This window comes from Canis lupus, chromosome 3 (genome assembly GCF_048164855.1).
Source record: "Canis lupus baileyi chromosome 3, mCanLup2.hap1, whole genome shotgun sequence".
In the NCBI taxonomy this organism is placed as follows: domain Eukaryota; kingdom Metazoa; phylum Chordata; class Mammalia; order Carnivora; family Canidae; genus Canis; species Canis lupus.
This window is the reverse complement of record NC_132840.1, coordinates 9,007,969-9,027,071: the sequence shown is the minus strand read 5'-3', so window position 1 is coordinate 9,027,071 and position 19,103 is coordinate 9,007,969. Positions and strand designations below refer to the sequence as shown.

Sequence of the window (19,103 nt, the reverse complement as noted above, 5' to 3'; positions counted from 1 at the left end):
GAACTCCAATTAAAAATATACAAAAAATAAACAAACAAATAAAATAAAAATAGTCCTTCCAGAGGGGAAATGATACAAGTCAGAAACACAACTACCCACAGAAAAGAAGAACATGGGGCAGCCCGGGTGGCTCAGCAGTTTAGCGCCATCTTCAGCCCAGGGTGTGATCCTGGAGACCCGGGATCGAGTCCCACGTCGAGCTCCCTGCATGGAGCCTGCTTCTCCCTCTGCCTGTGTCTCTGCCTCTCTCTCTCTCTCTCTCTCTCATGAATAAATAAATATTTTTTAAAAAGAAAAGAAAAGAAGAACATGGCAGAAGGAATAAATGAGGCTCCATCCACGGGCTTCTTTAAACACTAAAAGGCTGATAACATAGGGAAAGGACGTGTGCCAAGAGGGATGCCAGAAAGCAAATGAGGGAACTGTAGAGGGGACAAGTGATTCCGATAAAAACAAAGCAGTGAAGGAGGACAGGAATTTAAGACAGTGGTCACAAGTCGAAAAAGTTGTGGATAAGGAAAGTCTCATGGAAAAGGTGGCTTCTGGGCAAAGATCTGAAGATGGTGAAAGACAGAACTGAGACTATCCATGGAAGAACATTCCAGGCAGATCAAAGAGCAAGAGCAAAAGCTCTCAAGATGGTAGGAAGTCTCGGGAGCGTAAAAACAACACAGGGGCCAGTTGTCTCAAGAGCAGTGAAGGAGGAAGAGAATGGCAACAAGAGATTCAGTGGGATTTACCCATGTAAGTAAAATCATTCTTAATGAAATATGAAATGCATCGGAGCAGTGGTTCTCCAGTCTTTCTGCACAAACAAACCAGCCAACAATGACAGCCAAACCCAACCTCAGGGATTCCCATTGGACTGGTCTGGAGTAAGAGACAGTTATGTGATTTAAAAATTCCCCAGGTGAGGGCCGCCTGCCTCAGTCAGTTAGGCATCTGCCTTCAACTAAGGTCATGATCCCAGAGTCCTGGGATCGAGCCCCACGTCAGGCTCCTTGTACAGCAGGGAGTCTGCTTCTCCCTCTCCCTCTGCCTGCCGCTCCCCCTACTCGTTCTTTCTCTTTGTTTCTCTCTCTGCCAAATAAAATCTTTAAAAATAATAATAATAAAAATAAATAAAAATTCCCCGGGTGATCCTAATATAAAGTTGGGATGAGAACTGCTGGTTTAGTGTTACTGAACTGGTTGACTGCACTAAGAGTAGGACTTTAGCAGAATGTTTAAGGCTAAACTAAAATTATGCAGAAAAAGTGCACAGAATAATACACAGATGAAAAAAATGGAGCAATATAAAACTCTGGCAAGAGAATACAGTGAAAGAGCTCTGTGCCAGGAGTGGTTCCAAGGAGACTAAGCATTACACCACCTTCTCTGATACCAACTTTTCCCTTAGAGAGCTTTCCAAGAGCACTCAATAAAACATGACAGACTGAACACATATACTCATCTCTGCTCCCTTATCAAATCCTATCAAAATGACAGAAAAGAAATACCAAAATAAAAAAACCCACTGAAAACGAATGGAAAAGGAAACCACAGATATAGAGGGCTGCAACATTCTAGAAAGTGGCAGGTGAGTTCAAAGTGAAACCTAACTGGCTGTGATGGGAGGAGTGGACAAGAGGCAGGCTGACAGCACTGGCGATTCACAAAAAGGGTAAGTGCTGGCGCTAGGTACTTCTGAAAGTGAGAGCATAAGTGGGCCTAAAAGCAGGAGAGACTAAAAAAAAAAGAAAAAAAAAAAAAAAAAGAAACAGGAGAGACTAGTAAAAGCCTGTAGAAAAAACAGACTTTCCAGACTCCCCTCCCCAACAATTCAGCTAGGCAGTCATCCCCTCCCTAATCTCAAACAGGAGAGTTAATTTTTAGACTCTAGATAAACTAGACCTGAGGATTTCACGCATAGCTGAGGGTGGTGGTAAGGCATGATACTGATCCAGATAGATAAGTGGAAGTCTACATCCTGAACTATGAGAAGTCACTGCCTCCAACCCCACTCACCTTCCCTCATTGGAGTCCTACCACACGGCTCGGCCTGTTGACTCTTAGCACATAAGGGAACACAACTATTTGAGGAAACCCTCACCCAGAAAAGCCAGACACTAAAACATACAAAGAGAAAACTATAACTGATTTGATAAAGCCCATTCTAGGATTCGTAAAGAAAAGCAAGGGACCCAGAATAGCCAAAACCAGCTTGAAAAAGAACAAAGTCAGAGGATTCATATTACTTAATTTCAAAATTTCAGCTCAGGTCATGCCCTCAGGGATGGACCCTCCAAGTTGGGCTTCCTGCTCAGCAAGGAGCCTGCTTCTCCCTCTCCCTCTGCCCCTCGCCACACACCCACATCCCACCTCCCCGCTTGTGCATGCTCTCTCTCAAATAAATAAGTAAATAAATAAAATAGTTTTTAAAAAGCAAATTAAGAGACCAGATACAAACCGATACACTTATATCCAAGTGATTTTAGACAAGGGTGCCAAGACAATACAATGGAAAAAGAATAATAGTCTTTTCAACAAATGGGGCTGGGATAACTGAATATCCATGTGAAAATGGATGAAATTGGACTTTTACCTCACATCTTATACAAAAATGAATTTTAAAATGCACCAAAATCTAAAATATAAGAGCAAAAACTACAAAATTTAGAAAAATCATACATATAAATCTTCATGGCTTTCTTTTTTAAGATTTTATTTAATTATTCATGAGAGATACAAAGGGGGGGAGGGCAGAGACATAGGCAGAGGGAGAAGCCGGATCCATGCAGGGAGCCTGATGTGGGACTCGATCCTGAATCCCAGGATCACGCACTGAGCCAAAGGCAGATGCCCAACTGCCAAGCCACCCAGGCATCCCATCTTCATGGCTTTAAGTCAAGAAATGGTCTCTTAGATATGATAAGTACAAGCAATAAATAAAAACAAGATAAATTTGACTTCATCAAAATTAAAATTTTCTATGCTTTGGAAGATACCATCAAGAAAGACGACCAAAAGAATGAGAGAAAATATTTGCAGATCATGTATCTGATAAGACTCGTATCTATGATATAAAGAACTTTTATAACTCAATAATAAAAAAATATACAATAGAATATTATTTGGTCATAAAAAGGAATGAAGTGGGGATCCCTGGGTGGCGCAGCAGTTTAGTGCCTGCCTTTGGCTCAGGGCGCGATCCTGGAGACCCGAGATTAAATCCCACGTCGGGCTCCCGGTGCATGGAGCCTGCTTCTCCCTCTGCCTGTGTCTCTGCCTCTCTCTCTCTCTCTCTCTGTGATTATCGTAAATAAATAAAAATTAAAAAAAAAAAAAAAGGAATGAAGTGCTGTTTCACACTGCAATATGGATGAACTTGGAAAACATGCTACGTGAATGAAATAAACAAAAGCCAGGCAAAAAGACCCAACTATTACATGATTTCATTTACATGAAATATCTAGAATAGGCAAACATGTGGAAAGAGAATGTAAATCCGTGGTTGCCAAGGGCTGAGACAGGATTGGAGTGACTGTTAACAGACACAAAATTTCTCTTGAGGGGAAAATATTCTAGAATTAGACAGTGCTGAGTGATGGCTGTACAACTTTGTGAAAAGGTTAACATCACAGAATTTAATACCTCAAAATGGTGAATTTTAAGATATATGAAGTATATCTGAAATTTATAAAAAGCTTATAGTTAAATAAAACAGAGATCAAAGAAAACCTCAAAACAATTTAAACAGATAAAATATTGCACCCATGAAAGAAGAACAGAATGTAATTTTAAAAGAAGGCAGGCAGACAAGAAAGTAAGTTGGTTGGTTGGTTGGTTGGTTGCTTCAGAGGATAACAAATTGCTCTTAGAACAGTTTGATAGAAGAAACAAAGCTGATAGGGGAATCCGGGTGGCTCAGTGGTTGAGCATCTGCCTTCAGCTTGGGTCATGATCCCAGGATCAAGTCCCGCATCGGGCTCCCTGCATGGAGCCTGCTTCTGCCTCTGCCTGTGTCTCTGCCTCTGTCTCCGGGTCTCTCATGAATAAATAAATAAAATCTTTAAAAAAAAATGTCCAATGTTCAGGGGTGCCTGGGTGGCTCAGTCAGTTGAGCGTCCAACTCTTGGTTTCAGCTCAGATCAAGATCTCAGGGTTGTAAAATCTAGCCCCACAATTAACCCCACATCAAGAACCAGGCTCAACTCCAAGTAAGCTTCAGATTCTCTCCTCTGCCTCTGTCCCTCTCACTCATGCTCCCTCTCCCTAAAATAAATAAATAAATCTTTAGCAAGTCCAGAAAGAGAAGGGAAAAAAATAAAAATAAAAAAAAAATTACAGAAGATTTTTCTTATGCTGAAGGATAAACAGTTTTAGACAGAAAGGACCCAACTGACTGTCCAGAACAATGGATGGGAAAAAAAAAATTCTAACGCACAATGCCATGAAAGTTCAGGACATGAGAACAAAGGGTATACAATCTTCCAGGCATATTTACAAACAAAAGGAATCAGAATGGCATCAGACTTCTCAACAGTACCACCGAATGCAAGAAGACAAAGCAATGCTTTCAAATTTGAGATAAAATGATTTTTCAGGCTAGAATTCTACAATCAAGAAAACCATCAATCAAGTATGGTTGGAAAACCATGGGATTTTCTGATTTGTAAAGTCTCAAAAAAAATTTTCTCAAAAAAAAAAAAAAAAAATTTCTCCCCAAGCTACTTTTCTCAGGAAGAGGAGTTCCAGGGGAATAAAGGAGAAAGATGGAGGCTGGTGGAGATTCACATGGGAGAGACAAAAGGAATTCCAAGATTAACAATGAAAAATTCCAAGGTATTACAGTACAAGAGCCCAGGGACTAAACAGTCCAGATTAGAGAGTTTATAAGAAATGTCACCTCTAGAGGAAAGAAAGAAAAAGAAATAGAATTTGAGAAGAAACAGATTACATGCGTCTGACAGCACTGAAGAAAGTAGCACTTTTAACTCTATCACAATGTTCAGTGCGGAATTAGTGACAGGAACACAGAGCATTATGCAAATGAAAAAATCAGGAAATATGGAACTTGTAACAACAAAAGTTGTATGACAAGACATGTAATCCTAATACACTATGTGGCTCAGCTGTGAATTATCTTTATAATAGCATAATCAAAACTTGTGATGTGAGAGTAATTAGAAGATGGAGGTAGAAGTGTGTGTTTGTGGAGACTGGCCAGAAAGAGGGCTAAATACTCACCTTCAATAGTTAAAAGACAGTAGACAAAACTGACAGGCTAAGAAAGAGCAGTATAAAAATGTCATTCAGAAATGCATAAGTTGGGGCCCCTGGCTGGCTCAGTTGGTAGGTAAAGCATGCACTTTTAATCTCAGGGTCATGAGTTCAAGCCTCATATTGGGCATGGAGCCCACTTTAAAAAAAGAAAGAAAAAAAAGTAAAAGAAATGCACAAGTCAACACAAGAAGAAAACTAAGAGTTGAAAGTCACTGACTCCACAGAGCAAGCCAATCAAGAACAAAAAGAGGTGAAGCTAGGAACTGCTGTCGCATTGTAAGTCTTGTAACACTATTTGGATCTTTAAACTATGTGCATGTATTACTTTGGTCACAAATAAAATTTAGATTCAGAAAAGGAAAAGGCTTCTCTTCAAATCAGGTCACAGGATGCCGTCCTTATTTAATTTTAATAACAACATCTCATCTACATTCAATTAGAGTAGTGGGTTGAACTGTGGACCTGAAAAGGTTTTCTCTAAGCACTAACCCCTTGGAACTTGTTAATATGACCTTATTTGGAAACAGGGTCTTTGCAGGGGCAATTAAGTTAAACATCTGAAAATAAGATCACCTTGAAGTTAGAGTGGGCGCCGCATCATCATAGGAAATAGAGAGAAGACATAGATATGGGGCAGGAGGCCACTCGAAGATGAGCCGAAAACGGAGTCCTACAATACAAGCCAACAGATGCCTCAAGCCACTGAAAGAGGCAAAGAAACAAAGGCTTTACAGGAGGTAGATTTCAGTGACCATCAGGCTGAAACTTGAAGTCCTCTTCCCACAATACATCTTTGGAGGCCCAAATCCCAGGCCCATGGTAACTTCTGGAAAGAAATAAGCTCTGCAGTCACAGGGGGTGTGGCCTTGCTCAGACTGTGTTTCTTCACTGTGATTCCAGATACAAAAGAGAATCCTAGAGGTATCATTATGCTTTATATTTCACTATTTAAAAAAAAAAAAAAAAAACGAGTATCTTTCATACTCTATTTCAAAACAATTTTTTGATGCCACTACAGACTGACACAACAACTGATTTGCTTTAGAGAATTTGAGAGTAAGGTAGCTATTTCAATGAAAAGTGAAGGGATGGGGATCCCTGGGTGGTGCAGCAGTTTAGCGCCTGCCTTTGGCCCAGGGCGCCATCCTGGAGACCCGGGATCGAATCCCACGTTGGGCTCCCGGTGCATGGAGCCTGCTTCTCCCTCTGCCTATGTCTCTGCCTCTGTCTCTCTCTCTTTCTCTGTGACTATCATAAATAAATAAAAATAAAAATAAAAAAAGTGAAGGGATGAAGCAAGGAGGGCTATCAGGAGGGCTATCTCATATTCTCGGGAGAGCTTCATAATCTTCCTCCTCCTTCCCACTTCCCTTTCCTTCTCTGTTTCGATAGGCCTCTCTTCCCCTCCAATTTCTTCCTTTTTCCTCCTGAGACATGGGCAGACCCCAGGCCTGTAGGGCTCACAACCAAAAGGCAGCTGGCCCCCGGCTCAGTTAGACTGTGTACAAAATGAGCTACCAGCTTGCAGGCATTTATCAGCTCCACCCTGAAAATAACTATTAACGCCCTTGTACCTTTTATTTTAAATAAGAAACTTTAAATAAATACATGGATAGAAAGGGGTGCCTGGCTGGCTCCGTCAATGGAGCGTGAGACTCTTGATCTGGGGGTTGGAAGTACAAGCCTCATACTGGGTGTAAAGATTACTTAAAAATAAAATCTTTAAAAAGTAAAGACGGGGATCCCTGGGTGGTGCAGCGGTTTGGCGCCTGCCTTTGGCCCATGACGCGATACTGGAGACCCCGGATTGAATCCCACATCGGGCTCCTGGTGCATGGAGCCTGCTTCTCCCTCTGCCTGTGTCTCTGCCTCTCTCTCTCTCTCTCTGTGACTATCATAAATAAAAATTAAAAAAATATATTTAAAAAAAAATAAATAAATAAATAAAAATAAAATAAAAAAATAAAAAGTAAAGACACATAACAAGTAGATAGGTAAATAAAAAGCGAGGTTTTTTGCCTATAATCCACAGACTGTTAAAGACAAGAAACTGTGGGCTAGGGCAGTAATTCCTGAGTTCTTCTCATTGGCAAAATTAAACAAGTCAAGGGTCGGCGGACTGGTTCAGTTTCCAGAGACATCTAGAAAGACAACAAAGATCTATCACAGTCCTTTTTGGTTAAAATACTTGAAATAGGGACTCCTGGGTGGCTCAGCAGTTGAGCATCTGCCTTCAACTCAGAGCATGATCCTGGAGTCTCAGGGTCAAGTCCCACGTCGGGGCTCCCTGCATGGAGCCTGTTTCTCCCTCTGCCTGTGTCTCTGCCTCTTTCTGTGTGTCTCTCATGAATAAATAAATAAATAAAATCTTTTAAAAATACTTGAAATATCTGAGATCAAAAAAGCAGGGAGAACACGTCCATGTATTCCCCTGGGAACACGAAAGGAAGCTGAATACTGGGTGGTGCCCGGGCACCACAACACGAAGGATAATGGCTGCTGTCACCTGTACAAAAATCTTGATTTGATCTCCACAGAACACAGAGAATACGTACATTCAAAACAGAACTGGTTGACTCTTTATTTTTATTATTGTTGAAATACAATTCATATACTATAAATTCAGTGAGTTTTAGTATATTCACAGAGTAGCGCAACCACCACCACCATCTAATTCCGTAACATTTTCATAACCCCAAAAAAAACATACTCATTAGCAGTCACCCTTCATTCCTCCCTGTACCCCAGCCTCTAGCAACCACTAATCTACTTTCTGTCTCTTTGGATCTGTCTATTCTGGACATTTCAAGCCCATGGAATCACACGCCATGTGGATATGTAACATCTTGTTTACCCATTCGTCAGCTGATGGACAACTAAACGTTTGGGTTGATTCTTTTTTTTTTTTCTTTTTTTTTTGGGGGGGGGGGAAGGGAGAGGAGGGGAAGGGGGGCCAGGCCCTCCGGGGCCAGAGATCCGTTTGGGTTGATTCTTGAAGTCAGGGCCCTATAATGGTCAAGGGCACCTTCCCCAGGAAGGCACCCAGCCTTCTGACTGACCCTTTTATTCACCCTGCCCAGTCCAGAGCCTGGGTCCATCTTTCAGTAATGCTTCTAGACCCCATTCTGTGCCAGGCCCTGGAAATACAAAGGTGAATGTCACGGGATCCCTGACCTCTGGGACCTCAGTTCTCTTGCTCTGAGGGATCCTGTTAAAGAAATCTTCAAAGAGCTTTTGGCACAAGAAAGCAACCGCACACCGAATGTAGCAAGTGATAGCTCTTGCAATGCCCGAAGCACCCGATCCTTTTTCGCATCCAACTTTGACAAGAATTTTCAGACCAGTCCATCTTTTAGAGGTAAATACATTTGGTCCTTAGCCTTTGAGTGATACTGGACAAGTTACTCACCCTCTCTAAATCTCAATTCTTCATCTGTGAAATGAACCCAACAATATTACTCAACTTCTAAACTTACTGTAGGGATTCAATGAGTTCAATCAAGTAGAGCAGTCAGCACACAATAAGTGCTCTTCAAGTATTAACTACAAGCTAAAATAGTTCTTCTTGACGCTAAAAGTCTAGGCTCTGCAATTCCTCAAATTCTTGACGTAGCTTTGAGTCAAGAAACCACTGAACACTGATCTCAAGATGAAAGGACCTGTGTAGCTGATGAGCTGGGGAAGAGCAAAAACTGCTCACCAAGACCAAGATTTTAATTTTAATTAACCAGTTGAAGAGAGCTTCTTATTTATAAGTATAAATCCACTCTAGATTCACATCTTTAAAAATGTGGAAAAGAAGGGCAGCCCAGGTGGCTCAGGGGTTTAGCGCCACCTTCAGTCCAGGGCGTGATCCTGGGGACCCAGAATTGAGTCCCACGTCGGGCTCCCTGCTGGAGCCTGCTTCTCCCTCTGCCTGTGTCTCTGCCTCTCTCTCTGTGTGTCTCTCATGAATAAATAAATAAAATCTTATTTTTTTAAATGTGGAAAAGAAGAGTCTGTTCAAATATTCCTCCTTTCCTTCATTACTCTCATGCTTTCCCAGTTCTTTCCAACACTCATTCTTCTCTCTTGGCCTCTTTTCTCTAGCCAGCATTGAGTTACCTTCCATTTTCCAAAGGCCCATATTGAAAAACAATCAAACAGAACTCAGTTTTGCCAAATGACATCCATACAAAGGCCAAGCACATAAAAAGAGAGGAGGAGGGGCAGGGAGGTCATATCTTTGGAAGCGCAGGGGAGTTACAGGCTAATAACAAAAGAGAATGGAAAGCAGATCTCACAACAAAACAGGAAGCAGAAGGCACGGGTGACACAGAGGAAGGGGACCTGCCCTAGGTCAGGCCTGCCAAGCCTTAGTATTTGGTATTTTCCTGGAAGTAGTTATTAACACTTGACTTAAATCACTGAGTGTTTGTTCGCAAGCTTGGGAAGAGCAGAGTGGCCTGCAACCTTCTAAAGATTCAGTTAGTTCAAAAAAAAAAAAAAAAAAAGATTCAGTTAGTTCGTTTTAAAGGAAACAAGATCTTCCCTTTTGTTCCTTTTCTCTCAGAAATTCCAGAATCTGTAACAGTCCACAGTGACTCGAATCATTCAAAAGCAGCTCGCTGATTTGATTCTGGCAGGAGTTTATGTTCATATATCCACTACCATATATCTTACGGACGCATGAGATCTAGACTCAGAAGACCAAGATTTAAACCCCAGCTCTTCTGTGTCATAGCTACATGACCTCATGCACATCATTTCACTTCAGTGAAGTTGTTTGTTTTAAAACTATAAAAGAACAGAATACCTGACAAATGATATGCATTCAGTACACATCCAATAAAACCAAAATTTAAACATGATGAACTCATTACCCATCCTTCCAGGCTGTGTCTTTCCCATCATTCTTGGAGGTCTTTAAACTTGATTCCTTGCTTCTAGCTTTGCACCTCTATACTCTCTGTCCACACAGCAACCAGAGTGAGCCTGTTAAAAGGTAGGTTGGGAGGTAGGTATGCTTGGGTGGCTCAGTCAGTTAGGCATCTGCCTTCAGCTCAGATCATGATCTCAGGGTCCTGGGATCGAGCCCAGCATCGGGCTCCCTGCTCAACGAGGAGCCTGCTTCTCCTCCCTCTGCCACTCCCCCTGCTTTTGTTCTCTCTCTCAAATAAATTTTTTTTTAGTCTTAAAAAAAAAAAAAGAAAAAGAAAAAGAAAAAACAGGGTGGGTTGTTTCTACACCACTGCCCAAAACCCTCCAACGACCCCAACTCACTCTGATTAAAAATCATCATCCTTACAATGGGCTGCGAGGCCCTCCGTGATCTGCCCATTTCTCCCCTTGCCCCCAACACCTCTTTGACCTCATCCTACTACTCTCCCTTGCTCACACCCCTCCAGCCACCCTAGCCTCCTAGCTGGCCCACGAACCTGCCAGGGGTGCTCCTAATCTTAGGGGTAGTGAACCTGTTGTCCCTTCTGCCTTCACTACAACATCTCCACTCACAAGCTTCTTGCCCTCACCTGCGTCAGATCATCACTCACCAGTCCCCTTCTCAGGAAGGCTTCTCTCTAAAGACCCTATGCAAGATTGCAAGCCCAGCCAACACTCCACATTCCACTTCCCTCCTTTATTACAATATGCACTTTACTAGGTTATTTTATTGTTTTTTACCACTAAATTTAAGATCCACAAAGGCAGAGATTTTTGTTTTTCCTGTGTACTATATTCCCAGTGTTTAGAATAGCACTGTCCAGGGGGATTCCTGAGTTGCTCAGCAGTTTAGCACCTGCCGTTGACCCTGGGCATGGCCCCAGGGTCCCAGGATTGAGTCCCCTGCCGGGCTTCCTGAATGGAGCCTGCTTCTCCCTCTCCCTGTGTCTCTGCCTCTCTGTGTGTGTCTCTCATGAATAAATAAATAAAATCTTTAAAAAAAAAAAATAGCACTGTCCAATATAATCTTTCATTTTCTAGGAAACACACTTTAAAAACCAAAAAGAAACAGGTGAGATTAACTTCAATTATAGTGCATTTAACTCAATAAACTTAAAATGTTATGATATATAGCATACAGTAATATATTAATATTATACTTGTTATAACATTTTTAAAAATCGATGACATAGTTTACTGTTTTTTTCAAACTAACTCTTCAAACTCTGGTGTATATTTTGTAGTCGATAGCATATCTCCAGTACTCAACAACAGCGGAGAGTACAACTCTAGAACAGTGCCTGGCTTGGACTAGCACTTACATAGTCATTGAATGAAAGAATGTTCTCCCAGGAAGAGGCATCTACCATATACTACATAGGTTTTTTACACTTCAATTGCATTCCATATTGACAATTTTTGGTGTCATAGATATACTATTTTTTTCTTTAAAATGTCATACTTTTGGGATCCCTGGGTGGCACAGCGGTTTAGCGCCTGCCTTTGGCCCAGGGCACCATCCTGGAGACCCGGGATCGAATCCCACGTCGGGCTCCCAGTGCATGGAGCCTGCTTCTCCCTCTGCCTGTGTCTCTGCCTCTCTCTCTCTCTCTCTCTGTGTGACTATCATAAATAAATAAATTTAAAAAAAATTAAAATGTCATACTTTTTATACTTCAAAAAATGCTTTAAAATAAAACTTTTGGGGATACCTGGGTGGCTCAGCGGTTGAGTGTCTGCCTTTGGCCCGGGGGGGGGGATCCTGGAGACCCGGGATCGAGTCTCATATCGGGCTCCCCAGAGGGACCTGCTTCTCCCTCTGCCTGTGTCTCTGCCTCTCTCTCTCTCTTTGTGTCTCTCATGAATAAATAAATAAAATCTTTAAAAATAAAATAAAATAAAACTTATTGCCTCTATAAATGGGAGAGAACGAGTCTCAGGCTAAAAGGCGTGGGCCTGAATCCCAGCTCAGTCATTCACTAGCTCTGGAATCTAAAGCCTCAGTTTCTTCATCCAGGGAATAGAATCAACCCTGACCTTCCCAGGATCATGGTGACAATTAAATGAGATGTTGGTGAAAGCTCTTTGTAACCGAGAAAGTCCTCATGAAACAAAAGAGACTAAGAAGCTAACCCAAGCCCATCGTTTGCATATGGATCAATAACAAAAAACGGGAAGGTAGGGCTCCCTGGGTGGCTCAGCGGTTTAGCGCCGCCTTCAGCCCAAGGCCTGATCCTGGAGATCTGGAATTGAATCCCACGTCGGGCTCCCTACATGGAGCCTGCTTCTCCCTCTGCCTGTGTCTCTGCCTCTCTCTCTCTCTCTGTGGGTCTCTCATGAATAAATAAATAAAATCTTAAAAAAAAAAATGAGAAAGTAGTCTGACAAGAGAAGAGCTAGGTCTTGGGTTCAAATCTCCCGTCCTCCGCGTATAGCTATGTGACCTTTAGAAAGTTATTTATTCAGCAAATATTTACCAAGTGCCCACAACATGCCAGCCACTAAGGCAGTAGCCAAATAAGATATGAGCCCTGCCTTTGAAGGATGTGCAGTCTGGGGGAAAGAAAGAGAGCAGTAAACAAGGAAGTAATACTTTGTTTAAAAAAAAATAAAGTCGCTCTCTCTTAGGTCTGTTTGTTCACTGTGAAATGGGAATAATACCTTCCCAGCCTAACTCAAAGGCCACTACAGAAATTAATTTCTACACGTTTGTCAAATACGCTAAAAACTTTAACTTCTTAATATGTCAGCAAAGTCATTTTTGTCCCTACTTGTAATCCCACACGACTCTGGCTCCTGTGAATGTCCCATTCGAACATTTACTCCAGTTAAGACCACACATCCATGAGATTCATTTCATTTCTGCAAAGTTTAGTAAACGTGAAAGAAAAAAAAAAAAAAAGAGGGTAAGCATCTTTAACACAGGTATTGAATATCAAGATCAAGATTCAGGTCGCGAATGCTAAGGAGCACACAGAGACCGCCCAGTCACCCTACCTAAGTTCCAGTTTGTCTTGATAAGCAGTCACATGGTAGAGGAAACTGAATAATTTAAACTAAAAAAAAAAAAAAAAAGGAAAAGTCAGAAAGCAGTACAGACACTCTGCCCAAGATTCCTGCAGTCCTGCTGCCGAGGTGTGCTGGGCGAGGTCGTGGTCTACAGCTGGGGCTAAGAGCCCTTTTACGGCCAGAGTCTTTTTTTTTTTCTCAAGTTGATGCGATCTGGGAAAATCTCAAAGAAAGATGATGCGAAGGGCTAGGCTCCCAAGAAGTGCAACCCTACCCACCAGAACCCTACCCAAACTGGGTGGGCGTGACGAAAGCAACACGACCGAGACTCTGTGGTCCTTCCTCAAGTTTAAAAACTGATTGGGACCGACATCAAAGCCTCGGCTAACAACCCCGTCCAACGAGGAAGGAAGGCAGGGGCTCCCGGCGGGGCTCACACAGCACCTCCTTCCAACTTCGCCTCCCCCCCCACGCGCATCTCAGGCCGCCCCTGCAGCTCGCCCCCAAGTCGCCCCTTCCCCGGTCCCGGTCCCGGTCCCGGTCCCTCCACGAAGGTCACGCCTCCTCGTCCCCGCCCCGCGGGCGGCTCCCCCTCCCGGCGGGGCTCCGGCCGCCGCGGCCGCCGGCCCCGCGCCCACCTACGAGCGCCCCCCGCGCGGGCCGCCGCCGCACGCCCACCGCGCTCGGGCGGGAGCGGGACACCCCTCCTCGGAGGCCGGAACCGCCGCGCCAGGCCCCTCCCACAGGAAGCCGCCGCCCCCCGGCGCCCCGGCCGCGCCGCCCCGGCCCGCCGCGCGCCGCCCGCCGCCCCCCGCCCCCCGCCCGCCCCGCACCCCCCGCCCCGCCAGCCCGCCGCGCCCCCCGCGCCCGTCGCGCCGGCGCTCGCTACCTGCCGCGGCCACAGAAGCGGCGCCCAGCCCCGCTCCCACTTCCGCCTTCCACCGCCCGCACTCGGGCCGGGTCACGTGACCGCGCGCGGTCACCTGACCCGGAAGAGGCTGGCCGGCCCCGCAGGTGTGGGCCACCTAGGCCGGCCTCGGGCGCCCCTGCGGGGAGCCGAGCTTCGTATCCTTCCCGCGTTTGGAAGTGGAAGGGGTTCCCGCCCGCCACGCGGCCCCGGAGCGAGGAAACAAGCTGAAGGCTCACCGTGTGCCGGGCGCTTGCGTCCCTCCCATCAACCCCGGAGGCGGGTCTATCATTAGCCCCATTTTACAGGTGAGGGGAGGCCAATCAAGTCCGCAAATATCGTTGAGCTCCTTGAGGTTACCCAGTAAATACAGACACGCAGTTAAATTTGAATTTCAAATGATCGACTATGCAATACGTAGATGTGCCCTAACTACTGCGTGGTAGTACTACACATGGGAGAACGTCTCTGTACACGGACTACAGATTCGCATCTATGATTAAAAAAAAGTATTTGGGGGATCCCTGGGTGGCTCAGCGGTTTAGCGCCTGCCTTCGGCCCAGGGCTGATCCTGGAGTCCCGGGATCGAGTCCCACGTCAGGCTCCCTGCATGGAGCCTGCTTCTCCCTCTGCCTGTGTCTCTTTCTCTCTCTCTCTCTCTCTCTCTGTCTATCATAAATAAATAAATCTTTAAAAAAAGAAAAAAGTATTTGTTGTTAAGTGGAAAACGGGCATTCTGTGTTTTTACTTGCTGTATCAGGCAGCCCTATGCTTAGGTACCAGGCACCATACTAGGCTCTAGAAACACAGAAGCCTTTATGGAGCAGACGTTTTTGTGACATGAAGCTCGGGTAGGAAAGCGTCAGAACCCCTGGTTGGGTTCATACAATGCCCCACCACACCGAACTAATCCCTGTTCCCTTAATCTACAAAGCAGAAATTTATTAATTACAAAGTACATTTTAAATTAACATTCTGTACTAATAGTATAGACCTTCAGCTTTGACAAGTTGAATGAAGACTCAATTTTTTTTCGCTCCTCACCATTAACTAAAATTAATACTAATGACTTAATTAGCCTTAAGCACTGTGAATTAATTATTCTGTTATTTTTGGATTTTTGAATTTAGAGGGAACCTATCATGCATGCAAATTAAATTGGTTGAGCGCTTGGTCTCTACTTTTCCTATTCCCATTCCAAATCCAGGAGCCAGGAGTTGGCATTTCAAGGAGATGCAGGCCTCTCTTAATACCTTAAACTCTACGTTAATTCCATTTATGAAACTTAAAATTTCTTTAGTTCCACTGAAGGGAGTTTTACTAATTCTATTCCAGAGGAATTAGGAAAGGATCCCTTGATTTGGTGACGTTTGAGTAGATGTTCACCAAAAGAAAGGACTAGGCAAACATGCTCACAATCGTGCTTTAAGGGATTAAACATTAAGACCTAAGGCATATATGGGGACCTATGGGGACCTATGAGGACCTCCACGATCCTTACCCACACCTCATCTCCAGTTACTCTTCCCTCAGTACTCTGCTTTAGCCACTCTGGCCTCAGAGCCTTTGGACTTCCTTTTCCTTTTGCCTGGAAAGCTCTTTCTCCAGGTAGTCAGATGGCTGACCCCCTCATCTCTCACCAGATGTTTGCCCAATTATCACAGTAAAGCCTTTCTTGATCACCCTATTTTTTTTAAGATTTTATTTATTTATTCATGAGAGACAGAGAGAGAGAGAGAGGCAGAAACACAGGCAGAGGGAGAAGCAGGCTCCATCCAGGGAGCCCGATGTGGGACTCCATCCCAGGACTCCAGGATCATGCCCTGAGCCAATGGCAGGTGCTAAACCGCTGAGCCACCCAGGGATCCCCTGATCACCCTATTTAAACATGCAACAACAACAACAACAAAAAAAAAAAAAAACAGGACGCCTGGGTGGCTCAGCAGTTTAGCGTCTGCCTTTGGCTCAGGGCATGATCCCGGATTACCGGGATCAAGTCCCACATCTGGCTCCCCAAGAGGAGCCTGCCTCTCTCTCTCTCTCTCTCTCTGTCTCTCATGAATAAATAAATAAAATCTTTAAAAATAAATAAATGAACATGCAACCCATCTCTTACTTCTCCTACTAGCCCCCCTTCCTGCTTTATTTTTTTCTTCATATTTTCTCATATTTATCACTGAGTCATATATGAATATATGCATGTGTGTATATGTAATCTGTTTCCCACTACAAGAATTAGGAAGACAGGAGTCATATCCCAGCTCCTAAAGCAGTGTCTAGCCCACAGGAGGTGTCTTTAAGTAAACTGCTAAATGAATAGATTTCATCAACACTTATTGAGCATTGAACACACTGCTGTAGATCCTACAGCTTGGAAGAATTTTTTTAAAAGACCTACCAAAGAATTTGAAGTATATTTTCATAAAAATGTCCCCCAAAAGTTAAAAAGCAGACTGAAATGATCATTTGAAGAAAAAGACCCCTAAAACAACAGTCCCTGATTTCCAAACTACTTAAAGAAGACACACAATTAATTACAATGCAAAGAAGAAATAATAACTGCTCACTGAACAACAAAACTAAAAACGTCTTAAAAGTGATGAGAAAGAAAAGTTCAAATCTGTCCTTGGAGGAAAATCTGATTTGAGTTATCAGAGACTGGTTTACAGAGGATACACTGATCTGCTTCTTGGAGACTAAGTAGTGATTGGCCAGGACAATTTTCTGGAATAAGAAGAAACAGGCAAGGACAGAGACAAAAAGTATGGGACACTCCCAAGAATGTTCAAAGGAATTCTAGGGATACATTGATTTCACATGGTATTTCTTCTTCATCAAGTTTTTCTCTTCCCTAGCCCACTGTTAAGTGAAAAGTTTTGTAGCCTCCAGGCCTGGAAATGAACTCAAATCTTTACTGGCACACAAGACCCTTCTCTTTCATAAAGGGTTTGCATGTAAAAGTTGACGTTATCTCCAATAGTTAAATGTTGAATCATTCTACCTGTGTTTCAAAGTGTTGATTTATTCATGTAAACTGTGTAAAGTGACCGTAATTTTTGTAACCATGTTTTAGATCTCTTTACCTTATGAAAAACCATAAACTTCAAAAAATTGAACTGTTTCAAGGCTCACTTCACTCACCTCTGAGAGATCCTGTCTTCAGGTATCCTCAGCTACCACACACACTACACACATACCTTCAATTTCCTGAACACCACCTGGACTTTCATAACTCAGTGCCTTTGCCCTACTTGTCCTTAAAGAACTGGCTCCCATGTCACAAACTCTGAGGGTGCCCTTTCACACTACATTAAATATCATTTTATTACATCACCCAACCCATGGTGATATAAATTAGCTCTCAATACATATTTTTTGAATAAATTAGTTTCCTTCTAAGTCTTCAGGGGACTTGGAGACTCATGTTACAGGAAAACAGAAAAGGGATTAAAATACCATTAAAAATGACAGATACAAGGTGTCAAGATACCTTCTATATTAATAGATATTCTCAATGTTTACGGAAAATGAATGGCCTAAAGCCCAATCTTTCTTTTCCTGACTATTCGCCTAAATCTGTGGTTCTCAAGTATGTCCTCAGGTCAGCAGCAGCAGCATCACCAAAAATTTGTTAGAAATGCAAATTCTGGGATCCCTGGTTGCCTCAGCGGTTTAGCCCCTGCCTTCGATCCTGGAGTCCTGGGATAGGTCCCATGTGGGGCTCCCTGAATGGAGCCTGCTTCTCCCTCTGCCTGTGTCTCTGCCTCTCTCTCTCTCTCTCTCATGAATAAATAAATAAAATCTTAAAAAAGAAAAATTCTCAGGCACTGTCCATATCTACAAATCAGAATCTTTTTTAAAAGAAGATTTATTTATTGGGGCGCCTGGGTAGCTCAGTGGTTGAGCGTCTGCCTCTGGCTCAGGTCACGATCCCAGGGTCCAGGGATTGAGTCCCACATCAGGCTCCTTGCAGGGAGCCTCCCTCTGCCTGTGTCTCTGCCTCTCTCTGTGTGTCTCATGAATAAATAAATAAAATCTTAAAAAAAAAAAATCCCAGGACTGTGGGATCACGACCCGAGTCAAAGGCAGATAGATGTTCAACCACTGAGCCACCCAGGTGCCCTTACATATCAGAATCTGAAAATGAGGCCTAAACATCCATTTCTGTGAGGTTTTTTTAAAGATTTTATTTATAAGTAACCTCTACACTCAATGTGGGGCTCAAACTCAGGACCCTAAGATGAAGAGTTGCATGCTCCACAGACTGAGCCAGCCATCCCTATCCATCTGTTTTTATAAGATCTCTAGGTGATTCTGATGCCCGCTCAAGTTTGAGAACCACTGATCTAGATCATTCTTCCTAGGGTTTACAGAACTATTACTATCAACTTTAATAAACCTCTTCTATTATGGAGTCCAGTTCCCACATCCTCCCTCCCTTTTTAGGCAACAGGAGAAATCATTTAAAGAAGGAGAGACAAGAACACTAGTGTTGAGTGTATTATATTTTTTAGGCATGAGATTAAAACTTATCTAGAGTAAAGGGAATAAATGTAGAGGAGTCACAGACATCCCAAATATTTCAGAAGTGGCATCAAGGGGAGTATGGGTTAAAAAAAGAAGGCGTGGGTGAGGACGGGGAGCCTGAGTGGCTCAGTCAAGCATTCCAACTCTTGATTTCCGCTCAGGTGGTAGGACTGAGTGTCCTGGGATTGAGCCTGGTGTAAGGCTCCACAATCAGTGGGGAGTCTGTTTGGGATTCTCTCTTTCCTTCTTCCTCTGCCCCTCACCCCCACTCATGCTCTTTCTCTCTTTCTCAAATAAAATCTTTTTTTAAAAAAGAACGTAGGAATTCAGATGACTCAGAGATTCTTACCTTGAGTGCCTTTGTTGGAAATGCCATTAGTAAAAAAATAACTCTAATGACTAAAAAAAGTTAAGAGATAATTACATCAATTTTAATTGACAAGTGAAGATGCCTAAAATTTTTAGATGGATGTTT

At 43.3% G+C, this 19,103-nt stretch overlaps 1 protein-coding gene across 3 annotated transcripts in view; it reads right to left on the bottom strand.

Moving 5' to 3' along the window:
• Window positions 1–14,202, bottom strand: part of WWP2 (WW domain containing E3 ubiquitin protein ligase 2) — a 145,189-nt gene extending 130,987 nt beyond the window's left edge. The window contains exons 1-2 of one of the 3 annotated variants that reach the window (XM_072816862.1): window positions 14,084–14,139; window positions 10,128–10,239 (exon numbers count right to left, since the gene is read on the bottom strand). The gene's annotated coding sequence lies outside the window, so the exon portion shown is untranslated. Of the gene's footprint in view, window positions 1–10,127; window positions 10,240–13,182; window positions 13,242–14,083 lie in introns of all 3 variants that reach the window. The other 2 variants (XM_072816851.1, XM_072816840.1) reach the window with 2 other exon arrangements.
• Window positions 14,203–19,103: the final 4,901 nt, after the last annotated feature.